This window comes from Hemitrygon akajei, chromosome 16 (assembly GCF_048418815.1).
Source record: "Hemitrygon akajei chromosome 16, sHemAka1.3, whole genome shotgun sequence".
NCBI lineage: Eukaryota > Metazoa > Chordata > Chondrichthyes > Myliobatiformes > Dasyatidae > Hemitrygon > Hemitrygon akajei.
The window spans coordinates 71,082,957-71,110,930 of NC_133139.1; the positions used below are offsets into that span (position 1 = coordinate 71,082,957).

At 41.3% G+C, this 27,974-nt stretch overlaps 1 pseudogene; it reads right to left on the bottom strand.

Moving 5' to 3' along the window:
• LOC140739667 (zona pellucida sperm-binding protein 3-like) lies at positions 1-27,974 on the bottom strand (annotated as a pseudogene).

A 27,974-nucleotide genomic window follows, 5' to 3' on the forward strand; every position in this document is an offset into this window, starting at 1 on the left:
CTAGAAAGTGCAAGCTTTGTTTATGGAATCGTCCCAATCAACTGCAGCAGCTTTCAAACGACAACTGATGAAGATCTGAGGGACACATTGAACAAGGTTATCCCGTGAAACTTCGTCAACATCTACAACCCACCGTTTAATTCCTTACCAGGGAACCCTCATCTCCGAAGAAGCGGAAGGCATCCAAATCAAAGCGGAGTTTGTCCACCTCACGTTCTGCGCCTGCCAACACGAAGGTGGAAAAGGAGCCCTCGGCCGCACTGTCCAGGAGGCACCTGAACAAGAGGGACATGAGGAACAGTCACAGTGAGGTGTTATTAGTTGGAGAAATCCAAATTACACTTCCCCACAGTAATCAACAATGTATCTCGGGTGGAATCCTTGTCCTGGTTTAGTGTTGCTACACAGCGGTCAATGTCCTCCCACTTTGATCAACTGAATTTCCCTGCAAAGCCAAATTACTGGTCAAGAAACAATGCAACCTCACACATCCAGGAGGAATGACTGACTTACCAGCCTTAGGCAGAGCCTCCCCCGACCCCCAGAGGCAAACGCACCCTCCATTGTGTCTATGCAGTCACCCAGGTGACAACAAACACAGACATTGAAGCTGCTTTCATCCAATGGGGACCAGCTGAACAAAAAAACATTCTTGATCAGCTGTGTGAGCCATGATAGCCACAAGCGAAGTGATGAAATACAGCTTACCTATTCTGCTTTTCTGGAAAGTGCAAATTTGTTCTTGGAATCGCTCTGATCAACTGTAGCAACTTTCAAACGACAACTGATGAAAATCTGAGGGAGACGTTGAACAAGGTTATTTATTCTGTGAAACTTTGCCAACATCTACAACCCACAGTTAATTTCTTACCAAGGAACTCTCATTTCTAAAGAAGCGGAAGGCATCCTGATCAAAGTGGAGTTTGTCCACCTCATGGTCAGCCCCGGCACTGTCCAGAAGGCATCTGAACAAGAGGGACATGAGAACACACTGAGATGTTACCTGCTAGAGAAACCGAAATTGCACTTACCCACGGTGATCAAAGATGTTGTATCTCGGGGTAGAGTTCCTGTCCTAGCTCAGTGTGGCCACAATGTAGAGCTTCAGGGGCATGTGGTTAATCATGGAAACAGAAGCTTCGATGTGAATGAGCTCGCCCAGGTAGTAGGTGGAGGAGGTGCGCTCTGTAAGCCAGTCATCTAAGAATCAAGATAGAATTAGTGGTAATGCACGAACACGCCAAGGAATCAGCGGCCTACACATACCATTCATCAGCTGCAGGGAGAAAGATAGTTGTCCCTCTCCAGATGTGGAACTGAACAGGATCCATGTAAGAGAGATTGGCTTACTGCTTTTTTGGAAGGACAAGGGGGGCATTGGTAATATCAGAGAACATGCATTTGATCACGAATTCTGCAATAAATTCACAGTGCGTTACCTGAAATAACGCTGCTGAATAAGAACGAATGCCCTATTAGTTCACACAATAATCGCTCCGTGAGTCTGGGGTCTGTGGTTCAGGTTGGTGGTGTAACCAAAAAAAGAATCTTTCACCATCTGACAGATACCAGGTATAAAAGTGTAACACCTGTGTAGTGCTGGTCTGATCTTGTGTGACTGGTGTAGGGGCAGGTGTAGCAGTTGTTCCACTTGGGAGGAGAAGTGGCAGGAGGGAGATCTGTGGAATGGACAAGCAGTCACCTAGGGAGTGATCCCTGTGGAAAGCAGAAAGTGGGGCGGGAGGGAAAGATGTGCTTGGTGGTGGGTTCCCATTGGAAATGGCAGAAGTTCCATCAAATTATGTGTTGGATGCGAAGGCTGGTGGGGTGGACCACCCTGATTTTGATTATTTTTTAAATTTTTGTTAGATACCTGCAAAAAAAACTCTGAAGTGAATCCAGAGGAGGTCAGTATGTATCTTTCAAAGCAATATCAGAACATTTAAATTTGCAGAGTATTATCCTTATTTCACACCAAAGAGAACAGATCTATTTCCAGACTGACAAATCAATCTACACAACAACTCAAACTGGTAACTATAGTTGAAAGGTTTTATAAATACCTTCACTACACAACCACGTAACATTGCTGTATAAGTGTTGTGAGAGAAGCACTTAGGATTGAGACCATAAAGTATATTTTAGTAGAGAATGACACAGCTCTACGTTCACACATCCCAGAATGAAAGTCTTGCAATTTAATCAGCATTATCTCAAATGTTCAAACAGCTAAAGAACTACAGATTTTAAAAGTAATGACAGTACATTGCAAGAAAATCAGCGTTGAAAATTTTCAGAGCAAATTCGACAGAAAGAAGTGTGACAGTAATTAGACAGACTGTTTTAGGTATAAGTGGTCCCAGGATATGTGGTTGTCTTTCCTTAAAGGAGTTTCTTTGCCATTTTATTCAAAAAAGATCAGTACTATATTCACGGTTCAGCATCCACTAAATTGCCTGTCTGGATATTTTGGTGAGGGTCCAGAGGAGGTTCAAGAGAACGATCCTGGAAATGAATAGGTTAATGTATGAGCAGTATTCGATGGCTCTGGGCCTGTACTCACTGGAGTTTAGATGAGTGTGGGGTGGGGGGGGGGGGGGGGAGGACCTATTGAATATTGAAAGGCCTAGATAGAGTGGATGTGGCGAGGATGAAGAGTGCAGCCTCAGAATACTAGGATACCCCTTTAGTACAGGGATGAGGAGGAATTTCTTTGGCCAAAGGGTCCTGAATCTGTGGCACTGATTGCCACAGATGAGTCTCACGAGACCATGGATTTGTGCCTTGGAAGGTTTCCAGGGTGCAGGCCTGGGCAGGGTTGTATGGGAGACCGGCAGTTGCCCATGTTGCAAGCCTTCCCCTCTCCACACCACCGATATACGACTTACGTCCACGATTTGGATGAAGGCATTGAGAATAACATCAGCAAGTTTGCTGATGATACTAAGCTGGGTGGCAGTATGACAAGTGATGAGGATGTTAGGAGAATTCAGGGTGACTTGGATAGGCTGGGTGAGTGGGCAGATACTTGGCAGATGGCGTTTAATGTGAATAAGTGTGAGGTTATCCACTTTGGGAGTAAGAACAGGAAGGCAAATTATCTGAACGGTGTAAAGTTAGGTAAGGGAGAAATACGAAGAGATCTAGGAATCCTTGTTCATCAGTCACTGAAGGTGAATGAGCAAGTGCAGCAGGCAGTGAAGAAGGCTAATGGAATGTTGGCCTTTATTACAAAGGGAATTGAGTACAAGAGCAAGGAAATCCTCTTGCATTTGTACAGAGCCCTGGTGAGACCACACCTGGAGTATTGTGTACAGTTTTGGTCTCCAGGGTTAAGGAAGGACATCCTGGCTGTAGAGGAAGTGCAGCGTAGATTCACAAGGTTAATTCCTGGGATGTCCGGACTGTCTTACGCAGAGATAGCTTCCACATTCTTCCCACGATGAAACAACCAGAACTGAACACAAATACTCCAGTACTCCATGTGGTCTAATCAGAATTTTATAGATTGGCAACATTACCTTGCAGCTCTGCAACTCAAATCTCCCAACTAAAGAAGGCCAACACATTGTACACATTCTTAGCCATGCTATCAACTTATGCTGCAACTTTGAGGAATCCCTGGATGTGAACCCCAAGATTCTCTGGTGTTCCACCCTAATAAGAATCCTGCCATTAGTCCTGCACTCCGGCTTCAAGTTTGATCTTCCAAGGTGTATCACTTCACAGTTTTCTGCATTTGCCAGCCCTCCTCTTATATCCTATCAATGTCCCATTGTATCCTTTGACAATTTTCTACACTGTCCGCAACACCACCAAACTTAGTGTCATCTGCACACTACTAACAGATCCCTCCACCTCCTCATCCAGGTCATTTATAAAAATCACAAAGAGCAGGGTTCCCAGAACTGATCCCTGTGGAACACCACTGGTTTTCCACATGAAAAACCATTCCCAATTTATGCTCCCAAATTCCTGCCTAATAGCCTTAATTTACCTTCCCCTAATTAAATACTTTCTCATAAAATCTGCTCCTGTTCCTGTCCAAGGCCATGGTAAGGGTCAGGGAGTTGTCACTGTCTCAAAATCATCACCCAGTCAGTGATCTGTCACCTGACTAGGTTCGTTGCCTAGTACCAAGTTTAATATGGCCCTTCTCTATTGGTCTGTCTGCATACTGTTAGAATCCTTCCTAGACACACATAACAAATTCCACCACATCCAAATCTTCTGCACTGAGGTGGTGCCAACCAATATTAGGAAAGTTGAAGTCACCCATGACAACAACCCTGTTATTTTTACATCTTTTCACAATCTGCCTCCTGATCTCTCCTCGGTGTCGTTGATGCAATTAGGAAGTCTATAGAATACTTCCAACAGAGTGATTGCTCCATTCCTGTGTTGGACCTCTACCACACTGACTCAGTAGACAATCCCTCCATGATGTCCTCCCTATCTGAGGTCTGATACTATCTCTGATTGTAAGGGCGATGTAGTTGTTATTTTGCTATTGAAGGGAGCAACAACAGGGTTACCCTGTACTGGCTGCTAAGCCTACTTCTCCCTCTTGAAAGTCACCTGTATCCCCTGTCAATGTACCCCTCAGCTTCCTGAATGATTCAGAATACATCCAGCTCCTCCTCCAGTTCCCTAATGTGTTCTGTAAAAAGCTGCAGTTGGATGGTCTTCATCAGGGATGCTAAAGGTCTCCCTGTCTTCCCACATCCCAAATGAGGAAAATTCCACCGTCTTGGCTTGTATTCCTCCTGCTCTATCTGTACAATTATGAAAGAAGAAAGGAACTTACCCTAGCCTCTGCTTCTGCTCACTGAGGCCTCTTGAGCTCCACACTCTAACCCTCACCACCCACACAATGGCCCGTTCGCTTAAACCTAACTGCCTTTTATTGGCCTTTCCCAAGAGCCTCATTGACCAATGATCTCAAGCCAGAAGAAAAGTCCTGACAGACCCTCCTTGCTTTTTCCTCAACACTTAACACAAGCAGTGACCAGTTTGGTCATTACTGATCCCCAGCACGTTGATATCATGGGAATCAATAATGGTAATGCCCTTGAATGTTAAGCGTATGTGGTTCCATGATAAGAGCTGCATTACGGACCAATCTTTGTGTTGTGCTTTTTTTCTAGTGCTTTATCGCTTGCTCTTGGTGGACAGTGAGCTGAAGCCAAGCACAGCCCCACCAATTGTTAGAATTGTGGTAAGATGTTTTGTTCCATAAATATCACAAACATAGAACATAGAATAGTACAGCACATTACAGGCCCTTCAGCCCACAATGTTGTGCCAACTCTCAAACCCTGCCTCCCATATAACGCCCCACCTTAAATTCCTCCATATACCCGTCTAGTAGTCTCTTAAATTTCACAAGTGTATCTGCTTCCACCACTGACTCAGGCAGTGCATTCCATACACCAACCACTCTCTGAGTGAAAAACCTTCCTCTAATATCCCCCTTGAACTTCCCTCCCCTTACCTTAAAGCAATGTCCTCTTGTACTGAGCCGTGGTGCTCTGGGGAAGAGGCGCTGGCTGTCCACTCTGTCTATTCCTCTTAATATCTTGTACACATCTATCATGTCTCCTCTCATCCTCCTTCTCTCCAGAGAGTAAAGCCCTAGCTCCCTTAATCTCTGATCATAATGCATACTCTCTAAACCAGGCAGCATCCTGGTAAATCTCCTCTGTACCCTTTCCAATGCTTCCACATCCTTCCTATAGTGAGGCAACCAGAACAGGACACAGTACTCCAAGTGTGCCTAACTAGAGTTTTATAGAGCTGCATCATTACATCGCGTCTCTTAAACCCTATCTCTCGACTTATGAAAGCTAACACTCCATAAGCTTTCATAACTACCCTATCTACCTGTGAGGCAACTTTCAGGGATTTGTGGACATGTACCCCCAGATCTCTTTGCTCTTCCACACTACCAAGTATCCTGCCATTTACTTTGTACTCTGCCTTAGAGTTTGTCCTTCCAAAGTGTACCACCTCACACTTCTCTGGGTTGAACTCCATCTGCCACTTCTCAGCCCACTTCTGCATCCTATCAATGTCTCTCTGCAATCTTCAACAATCCTCTACACTATCTACAACACCACCAACCTTTGTGTTGTCTGCAAACTTGCCAACCCACCCTTCTACCCCCACATCCAGGTCATTGATAAAAATCACAAAAAGTAGAGGTCCCAGAACAGATCCTTGTGGGACACCACTAGTCACAACCCTCTAATCTGAATGTACTCCCTCCACTATTACCCTCTGCCTTCTGTAGGCAAGCCAATTCTGAATCCACCTGGCCAAACTTCCCTGGATCCCATGCCTTCTGACTTTCTGAATAAGCCTAGCATGTGGAACCTTGTCAAATGCCTTACTAAAATCCATGTAGATCATATCCACTGCAGATTTAGGGTACTTGGCCCATGAAGTCTGATCTGCCATTCCACAATGAAAGGTGGCATTTACAGTCCCTGAGCATCTGAAAATAAAGACTTTTTGGGAGGGATAACAATGAGTCATTGGACTCTGTGGAGCATCTGAAATCTGGGTCGAGCAGGCCAATTGGACACATTTACAGATCGCGAAGGGTTGTAGGGCTGAGAGAGGGGATTCCTGACCTTTAATCCTCAGTGTGTATTTTGAGTAACACACAGTCCTTGCTGAAGACTGAGTGTTTGCAAGAGCTACTGTTTGATTCTGGTGGAACTGAACCTTAGTGTGAAGACTTTAGGAGAGAGGAAGAAAAATAATAATGAAAGAAAAATTACAATGAAGGAACCATAGCTTATCAATTTAACTCACTACAGTTGGTGAACTGATAATGGGCTTATTTTTGCTATTTCTCTTCCAATAGACTCAGCTGAAGGTGATCCAAGATGGTGGCGCAACGCAGCTTGCAGTGGCCACTCCGGAACTGATTATCTGTTATTTGTGAAGTGGAGTGCCGTGCGCAATCATAATCGATTGAAAACTGACGTGGAAGCACGGAGAAACATCGGGAAATTCCAGGAAGACCTTCTTTGTTGCTGCTACTGCGAGGTCCGGGACTCTGCTGGGAAGGACAGGCCCCCAAGTCCTTGGGGTCGCGTTGCCGATGGCCGCTGGCGGGGCCATCTTAATACGCTCGGCAGAGGATGGTGCTCGGAGAAGCTGTGCCGGAGGGGATGGTCGTCGGCTCGGAGGTTCGATGGTCTCAGGTCGCTTTCGGTGTGTGCTGTGTCTGCGAGGCTGGTTTCAACAGAGCTTCCATTGTGCACTGCGTCTGTAAGGCTGAGTTGGGCGGTGCCTTGGAAGTCCATAGCGGGGGTATTCCCTTCTGCCGCCGGCGTGGGATGGCGAGTCTGTCGGGACCCTAGGGACTTGTGGAAACTGTGGTGATTTCTTTTGAACTTACAGCCCTTTAATATCTTGGACTATTTTTACTGTGCCCGTAGTCTGTTTTTTATCAATTAGGCTATTGTTTGCACTGTTGTATCTATGTGGTTTTGTGCAGGTCTTGTAGCTTTAGTTTTTGGTCTTGTTTTTGTCTGGTGGATTTGGAGCTCCTTTCTGGGGAACACGCTAGACGGTAGCGCGATATTAATACGCAGCAGCCTCTCCGGACTCTGGATTGGGGATTGCCAAACGTTACGTGGATTTTCTGGTGTAGTCTGTTTTGTCATATGCTTTTGTGATATCATTCTGGGGGAACGTTGTCTCATTTTTTAACCGCATTGCATTTGTGGTTTCTAAATGACAATAAACTGAATCTGAATCTGAAGGAACAATGCTCAATAGTGGCTAGGTGATGCGTGAAAACACTGGTGCAGAACAGATATAAACCTAGCTATCTGCACTGGATATTTGCACCAAGGTTTCTGAAGGTAGATTTCAGCTGGGTTAGATAAAACTCATAAAAGTACCCATTTCGCAACAAATAAATCAATGCAGTACTTCTACTTCTATGATTAAATACTTCATTCAGTCAACACATAATAATACAGCGTTGGTGAGAATGTCGAGCCATCGCATTGCAGCGGGCTGAATTAAACCCCAACTTGTTTCCTCACTGGCAAAACCATCCCCACCACTGAGCACATCGGCAAGGAGCTCTACCACAAGAGGGCAGCATCCATCACCAAGGATCTCCACCATCCCGGCCACACTCTATCCCCAGTGCTGCCAAGGAAACACACCAGCCTCACATCCCAGACCACCAGGTTCAGCAATAGTTGTTACCTGCAACCATCAGATTCCTGAACCAGCCTGGATGCCTTGACTCACTTCAACACTCGACGATTCCACACCCTATGGACTCACTTTCAAGGGGTCTGCAGCTCATGTTCTCCGTTTGAATTATCTGTCTATCTGTCTTTTTATTTCTTTATTTACTAATGTATCTATCTATCTATATATTTACTTATTTGGTTCTTTAATGATTATTTGCACAATTTAATTTCCTTTTGCACATTGGATTAATTCTTCTGTATTTCTCTGCTTTACTGCAAATGCCTGCAAGAAAATGAATCTTTTGGTGGCATATACGCATATTAATAATAAATTTACTTCGAACTACTTTCCTGCATTTTCAATTTGAACTTTCTACCTGTTTGTTGCTCTTATATCTTTCTGTTAAGTTTGATTGATCATCAGCCTCTATGTACCTAATAATTTAATGTCTACATTACATGTTTCTAGTTCCTGTAATCATAGCCTGAAGCAGCTTTAGAATTCTCTGACTATGGACCCAGGGTCACTGACATCTTCTTAGAATCTAGCTGGCATGGGCTAACACATGGTCTACACATTACAGCAGATTCCCAGTGCTGCTTATATCTTTCTATAAGCTGCCAAGTTTATAGGTAAATGTAAACAATAGCTTGGAACTGCTTACAATTTTGTTTCCCAGATGCAGAAGGCACTATAGCAAAATAGTCACTAAGTCATTCCTTGCCTTAAAGAAAAAAAGTCTTAAATTTTTAAAAAATTGAGTATATTTGGCCTGTACTTTAGAAGAATATGGGTGATGTGTTCATTTAGTTCATTAGAATGTTACCTGTGCTTGGAAATTCTTTGCATTTTATTAATCTTTTGTAATTCAGAAATCATTTATAAATCAGAAATCCTCCGTGATTGTGAAGTGTCTGTTAAGAACTATTTATCTAAAATTTGTATCATTAAAAATAAACTATTTTTAAACTACTTTGTTTGCTAGATGTATCTCTTTCGTGATAGGGAGGGGGAATCCCACCATTCAAATATTGGCTATTGACTGCTAGACCATGCATAGAGACCGGACAGGGAAGTAAGCTAGTTTCTTTAAGAGTAGGTGGATGTAGTATAACCACTCTATAGTGTGGGTACCATTTATTCCTACGTATATCAGATAGGGCTTAAAATCTGTTTTGACTTTAGAGCTTTGCAGATACTGAACCCAATAGCAGGAGTGGAAAATACACCTGCAGATGATGGAAATATGAGATAAATCTCAAACAGCAGGAATCTTGCAGCAGGTGGAGGCATCAAATTGTGAGGGGTTTTAGGAGGATGGATACTGGGAGATTTCACGTTTCACATTAATCTTGAACTGAGGGCATGTTTGCAGGATAAGGAATTGCCTCTGACTGAAATTGGAGAAGAAATTCTCTCAGGGCCATTGAATCTTTAGAATTCTCTACCTCAGAACTACGGAAACAGAATCATTTTGTACAGTATATTTTTTCAGATTTGTACAAATTTTAACCTATAGCAATGTCCAGTGCAAACTAAAAGGATTAGTTCTGCTACAATCTTAATAAACGGCAGATCAGGCTCTCCAGCTCTTGTGCTTTTTGGGCAAGTTAGCAGTGTTGTGGATGGGTATCCGATGCTGGCTCCCCTAACACTAGTGTAATGAAAGAATATATTTACTTATTCCCTAGACGTTGGAATTTTAGGACAAGTAATCCACATTTGGGACTAAAAGTACAGAAACCTGAGTTCATATCTTACCACAGTTAAATGTAATTTATGTAATAAATCTGGATTAAACTGCTAACATCAGTAACAAAAACCTTTTGGCTATTATTTAAATATCCTTCCCTGGTTTGGCCCATTTCTAATTCTTACCTGACTTTAGATTTTTAGTTCAAATCAAATTAGATAAGGCACAAGTGCCTAAAGGGCTTGACAAGGAAGCAAAAGATCATCCTGTGCTTGATTTCTTTTTGCCTATTCCACTCCTAGACTTCACAATGAACTCGATCCCAATAATTAATTTATTTTTCCAAAGGCCTTTTGACTTTGGACCATTTCCTGTGTATTTCAGGCAAAAGTAGTCTGACGTTCTCAGCTAAGATAGACTGTGCCTAATTTCTAAAACTGAGTTTCAACTTGCAAACAAAAGTTAATGTGTCCAATAACCTCGATAGGTTTCCAATTTGTGTTATAATCCAATTTGTTTGTGACATTTAGAATATCCCATGGTAATTGGGTACGGTAGTGAGGAGAGAGATATCCATCAACAATTGTCCCTAAGTAATCTGCAATATTTATTTTTATAATGGAGAATTTATTATAGAATTACTATCTTATACATTGGTGTTTTATGTGGATGTAAGCAAGACCCAAGGATTATTCATTCTATAGAAGTTAAAGGAGAAAATATTTTTAGTAATAGTTGATTTATGAACCACAATTATTCAAAACCTGATATAAATATTATATAATTCAGTGATTTAATACTGCTAAGTAACTCATCAGATGTATTTTTCAGTATTGGAATATGCAAGATTTTTGCACATTACGAAGATGCCCCCAACACAAGTTTCACAACTCGATTTGAAGTGAAGGAATATGCTGAGGGAAATTAAACATTGTACTTAAACGTAGTGATTGAAACTAAAAGTGAAAGTATAGTTTCCTCTGATAGAAAGGTTATAGCTGATAAGAAACCCAGAGCAGAATGTTTTTGTGTGATACATTATTCCCACCTTTAAACGTCTTTTGACAATTGAATGTTAAAGCAAGTATTTTGCTTGAAGGTACTGTATGAAATTCAGTTCATAATGTTCCAGTCGGTCCTTTCCTCCCAACTCTGTAAATATCCCATCTCATGACACCCTCCAGCCGGTTTCAAGCCAGCTGCACATCTATGAGACTGAAGTCATAACTGCACTCACATTGCAGGAATTTGAACAAGAGCAACAACAGTTCTTTAACAATGCATGTTGGTGCCTTAAAGCAGTCTGCTGCAACAATTCCCAGACCTTTACAGCGATCGCAACTGAAGAAGGTCATGTTTAACTATTTCTACTTAACCAGCTCGCCAGAGGGGTCACCACCAACATGGTGGTCTTGCTGAACTCACACCTTACTACAACCTTCCAGTGACTGTCCTGGTTTTTGGGCACAGTCCCAACTCTCCAGACACCCACCACAAGTCATAATGTTCAATACCAGGCCTTCTCTTCTTCCATCAACCTGACCCTGGTCTTGGCCTCAAGATCTGTTTCTTCCCTATCTTGAGCCTTGGGCACTGAAGAAATGATAATCAGCAACAGTTTCTTTTAGTGGACTTTTAATATCACTGTAGGCTTTGTAGCTTGTCTTGTTTTAGGCTCTGTATCACAACTCACATTATTCCGTTCATACATCACCCCTCTGCTTTCTTATCTATTATGGTATTCGGATATGCAATCACAAGACTTTAAAATTGTTATTATTTTCAAATCTCGGCTTGGTTTTATCCCACCATAGCTCCATTGTTTTCTCTAGATCTCTACCCCTCTGAGGTGTCCACATTTCCCCAACACCTGCTTCTTAAATATCCAGGAATCTCTTTGTTCCATCATCATTGGTCAATCCTTCACCTGCTAAGACCCCAATTTCCAAAGTTACTTCTTTAAACATTTCTACATAATGTTCTAAGACATCCTTTGTACCACCTATTTAAATATATTCTAAAGCAAAATAGCACAGATGCTGGACATCTGCAATAAAAAGCAAGTTCTGGAAATGCTCAGCAGGTCAGACAGCAATTATGGAGAGATAAAAAATATTTCAGATGATGATCTTTCTCCAGAATCGAAATAGTGGGAAAGGTGTCTAATTTACTGAATATCTCCCAGATGCGTTTGTCTTTAATCTCAATAACTCCTTATGTGGCTTAGCATATATGATTAGATTACTGAGATCCAAATTGAGACGTTCTGCTAAATTAAAGGCAACATTTAAATGGAATCTGAATAAATCACTGGTTGTTATTTTTGCATCCCACAGACTAATTAATCCATTTGTTGTAAAGATTTTTGAAGATGACATGATGAGAAATGATATAAATGTTCATTGTCTAAGTCCTTTAGAGCTATTTGCATTGTTCATGGGAGTAAATATTATTGTTTTACTTGTATCTTTACCAGTGTTGCCAAGCTTTGAAGTTACCTTGGCTTCACAACAGCCCCTTTTCTCAGTTGCTGACACAGAATTGGATGTTACTATCACTGCAAGGTTGGTATTGCCTTCTAACCGAAAATGGGATTTTTGGAAAATATTGAGAGAGAGTTGGTGGGATCAGCTGGGTCATAAATTGGACATAGTACTACTCTCATTCCCACATTGATTTAAATGGCACATGGAAATTGCAGTGGATTTTTGTGTTGGCTGGCATTGAATTGGAACCTGAATTAACCACGGGTTCATCAATAACTGCAATAGTGTTTTGGGTTCTGCCTGTCATGCCTTGGTGGGAATATATGTGGTAATCTGATGATACGTCGGATGAAATGATTTTCCTGAGTGGTCCCTGGCTTAAAGAAATGTTTCAGCTTCTAGATTTCAAGCATTATTCCCTTTAGACAAAGAAGATTGAGAGGACATATGACAAAAAGGTACAAAATCAACACCAGTTTGAATTAGGTATAGAGAGATGAAAGCTGTTTCTATCAAGGGGTAGTTCAAGGATTGGGAGACAGATTTAAAACCCTGGGTAAATGATATGAGGTGGATATGAGAGCAACATAGAGGTGTTTTTGTGAGAAAATTGGATAGGCTGTTATGAAAAGCTGGGAAATGGAATGATTTCTGTACTAGAAAGGTAAAAGCCTACTTCTGTGTTTTGAGAATTTCCAGAGTCAACTATTCACCACAATTTAATTGGATAAGTTGTTCAGAGAATCATTTTTTGGCCTATAAAGAAAGAACGGGGAATAGGAATGAAAAGATTTTAGTGCTGTGACAATTTCAAATGTCAACCATTTGCTTTGGAGGCCTTTTATTCCCAGTCTTATTCTTTACAGATTCACTTATGGAAAAGATCATGTCTGAAATACATCTTATGGAAATGTTTGTTTGATGAACTTCAATAAAAAATAAATTACAAAAAAAAGGAAAAGATTTGACAGTTGAGCCTTCTGTTTGGAATATCAAAAGATGGTAAAATAATGAGCATTGCAAATTCACTTCAAACAGTGCCTGTACGTAGGGTCTGTAAAGTATTCCAAAACTTTCAGAATCTATGTAAGTTCTAATCTTGTCATGTGCTTATTATATTCCTGGTAAGTTTACTGTTTGGTCCAGCTGAGCCAAGGTCACAGCAAAATTGCTTAGCATAAATAATCTTAGAAAATGAACAGCTTTCTCGCCAAGGAGTCAGTTTAATACTAAAGACTGGTTATTTTATTTTGGTATTAGTTATTAGTAATCTTGTGTGATTGAGAAGTTAGATGCTGCTTTTAATCTTGCGCTACTGTTTCAGTTCCAGTTCTGTGCTGTGCTTTTTGGCTATGACAGTTGTAGAGATGAGTTTTCAAAGAATTCGGCTCTGTCATCAAGAAGTGTACGGGTGCTGACCTTGAGACACAGAACAACAAGGGTGAGAGGAGGAGGAGGAGACTCTGTGTAAGAAAACAAGCTCTCACTGAGAATTCAGCAGACCTTTCTTTTGCATGGATTTTTCATCCAAGTGAAATTTCCATTGACTTTGCATCACCAAGCAGGTTCCAAGTTGTTTATTGATCAGTGTTAGTTTACATTTCTACAATGCAGAATGAGTTTGTTTGGTCCAATCAATCTGTACCACTGTTAGGAAGCGAAATCCAGTTCACATCATTTGCCTTCTCTTTTCTGCCTTACTTGAGCAATGGTTTGGGGATACAAGAAGTGTATCTAAGTGTATATTGTCTCCAATTAGCTACTTAATCATACCCTTCTGAAAGTGGCAGAGTCCATCCTTCACCCTGTCAGGTGCCATAGCTAAGCCACTCATACCAAAACCAATCTTAGCACCTTGTAACTTAGAACAACTCAGTCTATTCTCTCCGTTTCCTTGAAAAAGAGAGAAAAAAACTACAGGTGGCAGATTATCTTAAATAGGATCAGAAATTGCTGGAAACACCCAGTAAGTCAGGGTGCAATTGTGGATAAAGGAACAGAGTTAATTCAATTTGAAGATATGTTGTTGGAACTGGCAAAGTGAGAAACCAAGTTAATTATAAGCTAGTGAGAGGGTGAGGGAGCAAAAGACAGCACAAAAAGTGGGGCCACTTTTGCACAGATGATACCATCTGATTGTTTGACTAATGAGAGAGGGAGGTGCTAAATAAATTAACTGAAGTTGTGAAATGAAGGCTAAAGCTGTGAAGACGAAAAGCAGAAGTAAATGCCCAACACATAATTTTCTGGTAGGGAGAAAGACTGGGTTAATATTACAGTTGGAGAATCTTGCACCAGAGTCAGCCATTTTGAACCAAACAGAAAACATGGGTTACCTGAAGATGTCAAATTTGAATTTGAGTCCCAAATGGTGTGATGTACAAACATGAAATTGAGGTATAGAGCCTCAGACTTATGTCAGGCTTCAGAATAATAGAGACCACGGACAGGTACAGGGGGATGCAGAATCACAATTATAGGCAACTTGAAGCTCTGCATTGCCTTTATGGAATAAATCAAAATCAGAATCACGTTTAATATCATAGGCTTATGTTGTGAAACTTGTTGACTTGCAACAGAAGTATATTGCAATATATAATAAAAACTACAAATTTCTATAAAAGGCAGCAGAGAAATTGTCCAGGGGCTAATCCAGACATCGGAAGTTTGGAGAGGAGGGGACTACATTGCCCAAGAATAAGAAGGCAACAGCGGGTCAGGGCAGTGAAGAAGAGCTTTGACCAGCAAACAGTTGTGTTTGGGATTGATTACTAAGAGCACATTAAAGAAATGGTAACTACAGCAACCATTGCCGGAGTGGACATAGATCGAGTGATGATCTCGAGGCTTTAATTTTTTGAGGTTTTATCGAAGAGAGGCTTCACCCAGAGAGAGCAAAGGGAAAAAAAGTCTAAGTTTTTTCCCTTCTCATCTTTATCTCTGCTCAGCTAGGATGGTAGAAATGCCAGGCAGGATAGTGAAATTCTCCTCTTGGGATGTGGGAAGGCAGGGAGACCTCCAGTGTCCCTGACGACTACAACTGCAAGAAGAGCATCCAGTTGCACCTTCTAACAAACTGTGTTAAGGTGTTGGAGCTGGAACTGGATGAGCGCAAGATCATTTGGGAGACTGAGGGGGTGATAGGTAGGACATATAGAGGAGTAGTTACACCCAAGGTGTAGGATACAGGAAACTGGGTGACAGTCATAAAGGGGAAAGAGGTTAAGGAGCCAGTGCAGAGTACCCTGTGACCATCCCCTTAACAACAGGTAAGTAATAACAATAATATTAATAAGCAGTTTATTGACCTGAATGGAAAATTATTTTGTTAGAATAGCAACATTTAAAAACACACTTAGCAATAATAATAAATATTATAATAATAATATTAACTAAAATAAAGTATAGAATAATAATTTACCTGTTGTATATGCTTATTGCATTTGGTAGGAAAGATTTTCTGTAACAATCCTTGTGACAGTGGAGCTGAATGAGCCTGTTTGAAGGGTGCTCCGCTGTTTATTCAGTAGGTCACGGAGAGGATGTGCCAGATTGTCCAAAATGGATAACAGTTTGTTTAGTGACCTCCTCTCCACCACAAACTCAAGAGTCCAGGTTGTAGCCAAGGACGGATCCAGCCATTTTGATGAGTTTATTTAGACTTTTTGCATCACCAACACTAATGTCATTCCCCCCAGTTTGGATACTGTCGGGGGGGTTGACCTAACGGAGAAAAGTCACAGTGGTTGAGTCTCTGGCACTGAGTCTGCCTTTGTGACTCAGAAGGGAAGGTGGGGGAAGGGGCATGCTGTAGTGATAGGGGATTTGGTAGTCAGGGGAATGGACAGGGTGCGAAAGAGATTCCCAGATGGTATGTTGTCTCCTGGGTGCCAGGGTCTGGGATATCTCAGATCAAGTCCTCAGCATTCTGAAGTGAGAGGGTGAACAGCCAGAAGTCGTGGTCCACATAGCATGGGTCGGACGAGTGATGAGGTTCTGCAAAGGGAGTTCAGGGAGTTAGGCATGAAGTTAAAGGGCAGGACCTCCAGCATTGTGAGCTCAGTATTGCTACCCATGCCACGTGCTAGAGGCTAGAACTAGGAAGATTATGCGGTTTAATACATGGATAAAGAGTTGGTGTAGGAGGGAGGTGATGCACCATCAATAACTCACTCTGAGACGTAAGAAGCGAGATATCGGCTTTTATTGACTGGAAGAATGAACAACACTACATCCTGGAGAAATGAGGCCGGACCCAGGCCTCAATCGGCTTTATACAGGGGTCTGTGGGAGGAGCCACAGGAGCAGTCCAGACAGGTATATGTAGTTCACCACAGGAGGGCATCAGATTTATGGATCATCGGGCTCTTTTCCAGGAAGGTGGGACCTGTACAGAAAGGACGGGCTGCACCTGAACTAGAAGGGGACTAATATCGTAGCGGGAAGGTTTGTTAATGCTGCATGGTGGGATTTAAGCTGGAGTTGCAAGGGGATGCTAACCAGGGCCTGAGAACAGTTAGTGGAGATTTTGTGGAGGCAAATATTGTTAAGACCTCAGACAAAATGAGGAATCAAAAAGGTTGAGTATGATGGGACTAGTGTTCTGAGCTGCCTGTATTTCAATGCAAGAAATATCGTAGGAAAGGTGGATGACAGTGCTGAAGATGAGGCTGGTTTACAAACAGAGACAATGTGTACTGAGGAGAGGCTGCTGATAGGCCAAAATTGCAGTCAATAGGATGAGTTGCAAAATAAACAGCAGACAAAATCAGAAGGGTGCTTACAGGACTGAAGGTGTTACATTTGAATGTGTGCAGTATATGGAATAAGGTAGATGAACTTGCAATACAGCTGCAGATAGGTAGGTATGATGTTGTAGGCACCACTGAATCATGGGTGAAAGATTATAGCTGGGAGCTTAATATCCAAGGATACACATTGTATTGAAAGGACAAGCAGGAAGGTAAGAGAGGATGGCATTGCTCTGTTGGTAAAAAAATGAAATCAAAGCATTAGAAGGAGGTTAAAAGAGGCCTACAAATTACAATGGGAGATAGAAAATGAATGCCAAAAGGGCAATGTTACAATAGGCATGGGAGACTTCAATATGTAGACAGATTGAGAAAATCAGGATGGTGCTGGATTACAGGAGGGGGAATTAGTAGAGTACCTGTGAAATGGCCTTTTAGAGCAGCTCTTGGTTGAACCCACTAGAGGATCATCTATTCTGGATTAAGTGTTGTGCAATGAACCAGAAGTGATTAGAGATTTTAAGGTAAAGGAGCACTTAGGGGAGGGTGATCATAATATGATTGAATTCACCCTGAAATTTGAGAAGGAAAAGCTGAAGTCAGATGTATCAATATTACAGTGGAGTAAAGGAAATTACAGAGGCATGAGAGAGGAGTTGGCCAGAATTATTTTGGAAAGAACACTGGCAGGGATGATGGCAGACCACCAATGGCTGGAATTTCTGGAAGCAATTTGGAAAGTGCAGGATATATATATCCCAAAGGAGAAGAGGTATTTGAAAGGAAAGATGACACAACCATGGCTAACAAGAGAAGTCAAAGCCAACATAAAAGCCAAAGAGAGGGCATATAGTATAATAAAACAAAAATTAGTGGTAAGTTAGAGGATTAGGAAGCTTTTAAAAACCAACTGAAGGCAACTAAGAAAATCATTAAGAAGGTAAAGATGGAACACAAAAGTAAGCTAGCCAATAATATTGAAGTAGATACCAAAAGTTTCTTCAGATACATAAAATGTAAAAGACAGGCAACAGCAAATATTGGATCACTGGAAAACATTGCTGCTGGAGGGGTAGTAATGGGGGACAAACTGAATGAGTATTTTGCATCAGTCTTCACTGTAGAAGACAATAGTAGTATGGTGGAAGTTCCAGGTGTCAGGGGTCATGAAGTGTGCGAAGTTACCATTACTATAGAGAAGATTCTTGGGAAACTGAAAGGTCTGATGGCAGATAAATCATCAGGACCTGATGATGTACACCCCAGGGTTCTGAAAGAGGTGGCTAAAGAGATCATGGAGGCATTAGTAATGATCTCTCAAGAATCACTAGATTCTGGAATGGTTCCGGAAGACTGGAAAATTGCAAATGTCACTCCACTCTTCAAGAAAAGGGAAAGGGAGAAGAACGGAAACTATAGGCCAGTTAGTCTGGCCTCACTGTTTGGGAAGACGTTGCAGTCAATTATTAAGGATGAGGTCTCAGGGTTCTTGAAGGCACAAGATAAAATAGGCCATAGTCAGCATGGTTTTTCAAGGGAAGATCTTGCCTGACAAAACTGTTGGAATTCTTTGAAGAAATAACAAACAGGATAGACAAAGTAGATTTGGTTGATGTTGTGTACTTGGATTTTCAGAAGGCCTTTGACAAGGTGCCACACATTAGTCTGCTTAACAAGCTACGAGCCCACAATATTACAGGGAAGATTCTAGCATGGATACAGCAGTGGCTTATAGGCAGAAGGCAAAGAGGGGGAATAAAGGGAACCTTTCCTGGCTCGCTACCGGTGATGAGTGGAATTCCACAGGGATCTGTGATGGGACCAATTCTTTTTACACTATTTCTCAATGATTTGGATGATGGAGTTGATGGTTTTGCGGATGATATGAAGATAGGTGGAGGGGCAGGTGGGTTTGAGGAAGTTGAGAGTGTCGGGAAGTATATGGTCATGCATTTTGGTAGAAGAAATGAAAGGGTTGACTATTTCGTAAGTAGAAAGAAAACACAAAAACTGAGGAGCAAAGGGACTTGAGAGTCCTTGTGCAGGATTCCCTAAAGTTTAATTTGCAGGTTGAGTCTGTGGTGAGGAAGGCAAATGCAATATTAGCATTCATTTAGAATATAAAAGCAAGGATGTAATGTTGAGACTTTATAAAGCACTGGCGAGGCCTCAAATGGAGTATCGTGAGCAGGTTTGGGCCCCTTATATTAGAAAGGATGTACTGAAATTGGACAGGGTTCAAAGGAGATTCACGAAAATCACTTCAGCATATAAAGAGCGTTTGATGGTTCTGGGCTTGTATTCATTTGAATTCTGAAGAATGAGGGGTGATCTCGTTGGAACCTATTCAATGGTGAAAAGCCTTGATAGTGTGAATGTAGGGTGGTTGTTTCCTAAAGTGAGAGAGTCTAAGACCAGAGGACACAGCCTTGGAATAGAGGGGTGAACTTTTAAAATGGAGATGAGGAGGAATTTCTTTAGCCGAAGAGTGGTGATTATGTGGAATTCTTTGCCACAGGCAGCCATGGAGGCCAATTCTTTATGTACATTTAAGTCAGAGATTGATATATTCTTGACTGGTCAGGGCATGAAGGGATACTGGGAGAAGGCAGGAGACTGGGGCTGAGAGGAAAATTTGGTCAGTCAGGAAGAAATGGCATAGCAGACTCAATGGGCCAACTGGCCTAATTCTACTCCTATATCTTATGGGTCTTATGTTCTTATAAAATTAAATTAAGTCATGCAAAAGTAGAACCTAAAAAATAGTGACATAGTGTACATGGGTTCATCATTCATTCAGAAACCTGATGGCAGTGGGGGAGAAGCTGTTCCTGAACGTTCAGTGTGTGTCTTCAGATTCCTGTACTTTCTCCTCGATGGTAGCAATAAGAAGTGGGTGTATCCTGGGTGATGGGGGTTCCTTAATGATGGATGCCGCCTTTTTGAGGCATAGCCTTTTATAGGTATGCTCAGTGCTGGGCAAACTTGTGCCCATGATGGAGCTGGCTGAGTTTACAACTTTCTATAGCCTTTTCTGATGCTGTGAAGTGGCCCCTCCATACCAGAGTGTGATGCAGCCAGTTAGAATGCTCTCCACAGTGCATCTGTAGAAATTTGTTGAGTCTTTGGTGAGATACCAATCTCCACAAACTTGTAATAAAATATAGCTGCGAATGTAGGAGTTCTGCAAAGAGACTACCTGGTCTGCATTTGATTTCACAAGTGCAGACAAAACCAAGTCCTGAACACCAAATAGATTGTCGCCAGACTGGAAGAAATGCACTGTTGTGAACAATGCTTGTTTATAGCTGTTGGTATGATTAGGGCAATTGAATATCCGTATATGTCTTCGAGTTCGCAACTACTCAGTAAAACCTGGGACACATAAAGAAAGGCTTGGAAAGTTAAATACATTAATTATTTTGCATTTAATAAACAATTTCAAACATTAAAAATTAACTCATTAGGATTAACAACAAAATAAAAAGTAATAATTACCATTTCTGAAGCCAATTACTCTCTTTATCTGGGTGGGAACGGCAACACCGGGGCATTTTAAACTTGTGTCGCTGTTGCCTCAGGTCAGAAAATTGGTCTAGCCTTCTTTGCTTTACAAAGTTAGGTATTTTTATTTATTCAAAAATCTTTACACAAATTCAATCTCCTTCAGTTTCTATTATAAATAAAATGTAAATTAGTAATAGAAGTAAATAATGTCACCACTCCAGGGACTGATGGCTGCCTCTGCCTCTTTCCCCTCCTAACTTACACCCTCCCCTCCCCACTCACCCACCCCAGTATCTGTGAGACACTCAGTAACATCACTGACAAACTTCCAATATTACACAAGCTAATATGTCTGGTCTTGACCTATAACTGGATTTCAATTGTTACCTTCTCAAAATAAAATAGTTCACCGGCCTTTATAAAATGCATTACCGACATAGTTTCACTGGTACAAAATTTATAAAGTTTAAGTAATATTCAGAAGTTTTAATTTTACATAGTTTTTTCTGTGATGGATTCTTCAGTTGTTTCTGATTTTATATAAAAATACCATATTATATGAAAAGATATAGTGAAAAATAACTGCACTGGGAAAAGGGAAATGTATGCTAAGAGAGCGTGGATGTGAATGATAAATGGTGAATCAATATAAGAGGCAGATATACAGCTGGCAGCTGGTACATTTTCTTATAAAAGTTTATCATTAGCATTGCCACAGAAAATCAGATGCAGTATCAAAAACTCTCTACACCCAGTACTTGCGGATTATAAATGGCCACGGAGTGGCTAAACTGACAAGGGACCAGTTGACTGACAGTTATGAAGACATTAACTCACTGGTTGGAGTTCAATCTATGTTACTGCAAGTGTTATTACACATACAGGTGACTGTTTCTCTTAATGCATTTGAAAGAAAATTGAAACAATGCTTATATACTGTTTGAAGTGCATTGAAGATCTTGTCCTAATTTTTCATTCTATCCCTGGTGAAATATGTATTAACTATTAGACCTTGGTGAACAAACTCCTACCCCTTGGTCTAAGTACACCACTGTCCAACTGGGTGTTGGACTTCTTAAGTCACAGACCTCAGATAGTCAGGATGCACAACTGCTCCTGCCTACCCGTCGTCCTCAACACGGGTGCCTGCCAGGGCTGTGTGCTGAGCCCAGTGCACTATACTCTGCTCACACATGACACCAGAGCCAAACACCCCAGTAATCCCATTCTCAATCTGGCCATGACACAACAACGGTGGGGCTCATCACCAACAATGATGAGGTGGCTTACAGAGAAGACGTGAAAGACAAATAAGCTTTTCCTCAATGTCAGCAAGACAAAGGACATAGCTATTGACTTCAGGAGAGCTCACTCCACTCACACCCCTCTCTACATCAGTGGCACGTCAATGTTTCAAACTCCTGGGAGTACGCATCTTGCACATGGTCTGAGAACACATTGTACACAATCAGGAAAACTCACCAACTCCTCTCTTTCGGGAGATTGAAGAGAGCTGAACTGTGCACATCTGTACTCGTGTCCTTCTATAGCTGCAGACTGGAGAGCATTCTAACGCCCTGCATCACTGAATGGGATGGAAGCTGCACTCTGGTGGACAAAAGGACTCTACAACGGGTAGTCAAAACTGCCCAATGCATCACCGGCACCAAGCTACCGGCCATCGAGGACATAAACACAGAAAAGGTCCAGTAACATTATGAAGGTTCTCACCACCCTGCTCATGGACTGTTTGTCCCATCCCATCAGGGAGAACCTTATGTAACATTCACACCAGGACCATCAGACAGTTACCTTCCCCGATCAGTAAGGCAGATCAACATCTCCACCCACAAACCCACCACTACAACTTTATCGTTTCTTGTCAAAACCACCGCATGTGCAGACACTCCTGTGCTTAATGTCATTTTAATACTCTAATAACCTGTGTATCTAACCACTTATGTATTTATATACATTGTGTTTTTAAAAAAATTATTGTGTTCTTTATCTTATTGTGCTTTTTTTGCACTGCCTTGGATCCAGAGTAATATTTATTTAATTTTCCTATACACTTCTGTACTGGAAATGACATTAACCAATTTTGACTCTTCAATCTTTGGCATTGTATAATATGGTCGAGCCTCCCCTCATAATAACTGCTTAAGCTAGTCAGAATAATCCAGATAAGCAAAGGATTAGTCAAATTTAAATGAGTGAGTGGTACACATGCCTACTTTCATTTGTATTGCTTATGAGTATTTGCATCGCAGCAGTTTAAGGTCCATCTCACATTAATTGTGGAACCCCTTTTTACTGGGCGTCTCTGGAAATGCAGCTCGTTAGCCCCACTCTAACAGCCACTGGACTCCGCAGTGAGAAACCCACCTTTCTCGGGCTCTTTACGTCTCGGTGTGTACGACTTTGGTCCCACCAGATCTGTGAGGCTGGGATGTCTCACTCACCCAAACCCCGGTTTGTGTGAATGCTGTGTGATTTACTGCCTCCAGCAATTGCCCATCAGCAAGAAATAACAGATCGTACACAGCGTACAATTATAAAGAAGCATATTTAAGAATGTTGACTTAAGCAACCAGTTATTAAAGGAAAGGAAAAGACAAAGAGGTCCCATTATACAGTACTTAAACAGTCACATGTGTACAGTGGAGCTCAAATCTTCCAGAAGCCATTACTTTCAATGTACACACTACACCTTCCGAACGTCATTCAAAATCCACCTCGATCAAACGGGCTCTCCCATGGGTCCTTCCTCCTTGAAGCCATTCATCTGCACAAAGCACCTCGTGCAACAGGGACGGCCTCCTCAGCCATCTTCACTCCCGTCTGCTCTCAGCTTCTGCCAAAAAAAGACCCGGACTCACATCAATGCCCCTCACAAAAACTCCCCACCCAGCAATCTCTGGAGCCTTCTCTCAATTCCACCCTCCTGATTTCGAAGTTGAACAACAAAGTCCCTTATCTCTGCTCAAACCCAAACAAGCTGAAAGCAGAACAGATTGCTCTTACAGAACTGCTAAAGTGAAATACTATACCGACAACATAACAGTAAAAATCTTAACCAGGACATCACAACTTTAACCCATGAAACTGTCCATATCCACAAGTGTAGACTCCAAGACGATTTTACTTATTGGAACAGTTCAGAAGAGAACTTTCAATGTTCTCCCTTGTCTTGGAAACAGATACGATTGAAAGTATTTACTTGAATTACAAAATTAAATCATTAATTTGTTCAACTTCCGAGGTCACACGCTCTGCTGTCTTGAGGTATGAAAACTGCAGGCTCATAAAACTGGGCCCTCCTGGAATTTGCCCTGAAGTATAGGCTGCTCGCAATTAATGAAGGCATGACATGCCTAAAGGTCCATTATTATGTCAAAATGTGCACTGCAGGAAGTACAGTATAGCCTCTTGTGGAGGCTCTTAGCTGTCATTCATAACGAGATATCAAAAGATAAATTCCCTCCTTATGCAATAAACTAAGAACACACTGCCTTTATTTTGACAAGTTTCAACATGCAAATCATTTTTGAATGGTTATTATTACTCCCTTTTATGTAGCTTGTTTATTTAACCACCTTCTCATAGCATGGACCAGTTCGGCTGAATGGCCTGTTTCCATTCTGTATGACTCCACAACTTTTTCTCAGTGACCCAATCAAAAAAGCTGTTAGATGCTGATGTTTATACAAGACCATAAGATCATAAGACATGGGAGCAGAATTTATCTGTTGAGTCTGTTCTGTCATTCTGTCATGGCTGACTTACTATGATCCTTCTCAACACCATTCTCCTGCCTTCTCCCCAATATTTGGCACTCTGACTGATCAAGAACCTATCAACCTCCACTTTAAATGTACCCAATGACTTGACCTCCACAGCCCTCTGAGGCAATGAATTCCACAGATTCACTACCCTTTGGCTGAAGAAATTACTCCTCATCTCTGTTCTAGATGGGCGTTCTTGTACCCTGAGGCTGTGCCCTCTTGAACTAAACTCCCCAGCTATCAAAATGTCCTTGTTTCTCTTGAATCTTTACTTGAAAGAAAATTTCCAAATGGGTCTGTACCTTTATTGTAGCAAAATTATCTTATATTAAGTAATAATTTAAATTCAATACTTTATTTGTAAGTAAGTTTTAAGTTAATAACAAACACATAAATCAGTGGAAGAATTCATTGGTGGGTATTAATGGAGGTAAAGGGATGGTTAATGTTTTGGGCACAGACTCTGCATTATATGCAATGTGCTCCCTGTTGAATCTAGGCATTATTCTGTAAAAACTTCCATAAGCAAATTAAAAAATATATTTTTTTCTGCCGATGTTGCAATTTTAGCAAGCCCAGAGCATAATTCCTTGGTATATTTACACTATTGTGTAAAAAGTCTCATATATTATTCCTAATCTGTTTTTTATTTCTCTTTCCATTACAGTCAGTGACCTTGTAGAAGCAGAAAAAACCGGCATAAAAATAGTTGTCGTCCCATGTACAATCTTGTTCACCAAAACATCCAAGTATTACAAGCCTGGGATGCCCCTTGACATGATGATAAAGTTGTTTCCATTTTCTTCATCTCACTCTCTTCCCTTTTCATAAATTCATGATACCTCTTTGCTAAAATCATCCTCCTGTTCTGTGTTACTGAAGGTCTATGTGACTAATCCTGCCTGTAAAGTTCCTGTGGAGGTGGACGGTACTGATGTCAGTTCAAAAGCTCATGCTGATGGAATTGCTAAGTTGACAATAAATACACCTGGAGAGCCAGTGGACTTACATATCAAAGTAAGAAATAAGCTTCATAGAATGAGATAACAAAATGCAGGCCTTTTTCCTCTTGTGCTTGAACTGGTTCTTTATTAACACTCCCTTTTCTCTGCACCCCTTCTAGATTATGTTCCTTCAAATATTTATCCAATTCCCTTTGGAAAGTTACTGTTGAATCAGCTTCCACCTCCCTTGCAAGCAGTACATTCCAGATCATAACAACTATACTCGACAGGATCTTCCACTAACCATGTTTCACCTCTGTTCTTTGTTTATTGACATTTCTCCCTGGTACTTCTTACTCTGTTAAATTTTGTCTGTTTTAGAAAATCCTTGTTACATCTTCTACTGGTTTTCTCTTCAGACAAAGCAAACTGCCATGAAACTTATTAGCCAATCTTCACAATAATTTAAAAGACCATAATTATTTCAAGCTAGCAAGTAATTGAATGAGTTGCTTACCTGACACTATTATACACATTTCCGATGTACATGAGTTCCCATACATAGAACAATAAAGGAACCATTTACATTTTATTCTCTATTTGATGTTTGTAACAATATATTTGGAATTCAAAATTGTATATCTGTGAGGCACTGTGGACCATTTTCAGTAACAAAAATACGCACGACCACAATCTGTAACTTCTTGGTTTGGCATACCCCACGATATCAAGCCAGGGGACTAACCTTGGTACAATGTAATGTGCAGAAGGGCACCTCAGGAACAGTTAAGAACTTGCTCTTAGTGAAGCTACAATATGTGAGTATGTATATGTTGAAGTCTTCAGGACAGCATCCTCATTTGTGGTAAACAGCAAAAATAGCTGACAATCGACAGAGCCAAGCAGATTCCAATGTTTTGAAGTTCTGTGAACCCACCACATCTAGTTATAAATGAAGGACCGCTAAACAGGTTCCAAAATTATCCCCACCCACTGTAAAAGTTTCAGCAACTACAATTGGGACAGGAATGTCAAGGGTTGCAAATTGTTCTTCTGCCCACCAGCTGATGATCTTGCATATGAATTAAGAAATTTATCTCACTTAAAACGAAAAGTCACTGCAATTTCTTTTTGAAATTGGCAGAGGATCAATATGTGCTTAACAGATGGAATTTACTTCTCCCTTTTATCGTTCTCCTTACAGGTTTTAACGGTGTTTCCCAATACTCCCAGCAATTGACAGGCATCTGCATGGATGACTGCAGAGCTGTACTTGACTCAAGATGGTTCAGCAAACTACATGCACATCGGCATTTCAAAATCAGATCTAAATCCTGGTGAAGATTTAGTCGTTAATCTGAACACCCGAAATGACAATAACAAAGTCCAGGAGCAAATAAAACACTTCACTTACTTGGTACGTTTCTCTGCACACTTATTTTGCTTTGCCTTATATTGGCATTCATTTTTAATTCACTGACCCACAATGAAAATAATAACATGCATTTATATGACTCAATTAACATAATAAACATTATTAAGAAACAATTAACTTTGACTCTAGGAGATATTTGGAAAACGTTTGTTACACAAGTTAATTTTTTGGTGTTTCAATTTTGAGATGATTAAGGGCAGAATTGGGGATGTATAAAAGTCTTAGAGGCTCATGGAACGAAAGGAAATTGCTGAGATTGTGATGGGATGAGATCATGAAAATATTGGAAAATAAGGATTAAAAAAAATAAAATCATGGTTTTGTTTAGCTGAGTTCCAGTGTAAGTCCTTATGTGTTGGTTGATGAGTTTTGGATGACCTCAGTATGATGAAACATTGAGCAAAGCAACAGTTAAGATAGAACCACCAATGGGTAACATGGCAAAGTCACACCAGCAGCAATGAGATCTAACCATTTCAGTTCAAGTTCAAGTTTAATTGTTATTCAACCATACACAGCTAAATGAAACAGCGTTCCTCCGGAGCAAACATACAAAACACAATACATACAATCACACACATCACATTTAGTTATACGTGCACAACTCTGGAAGAACTCAGCAGGTCAGGCAGCATCCATGAGAAAAGATGATGAAGGGTCTCGGCCCGAAACGTTGGCTACTGTTTTCTCATGGATGCTGCCTGACCTGCTGAGTTCTTCCAGCATCGTGTACGTATTCTTTGATCCACAGCATCTGCAGTTGTATTTTTGTGTTCACATTTAGTTATGATAGCACATACAGTCACAGAAATAATATTAGCACAAGTCCCTGAGTGCCACGGCCTGCAGATTGATGGTGCATGAGATGTTGCCCTGGAGCCAAGTTACCGCAAGAATGAGCCTGCAGCGTGAGCCACGGATAAAGGCAATCCAGTTTGTCTAGCAGGGAGTGAACACTGGAGACCAGCACCCACAGGGGAGCCTGCCTGCAGACGTCACACCCCCCACCCCCAACCGAGCACAGATTCCAGCGTGTCTGCCACACCTCTGATCTCACCCACACTGACTCCAGTGCCTCCTCCTCTGGGTGGATTAACATGAGGGGCTGGTGCACGCAACAACCAAGGCCATGCAGCTCCCCAGCCAT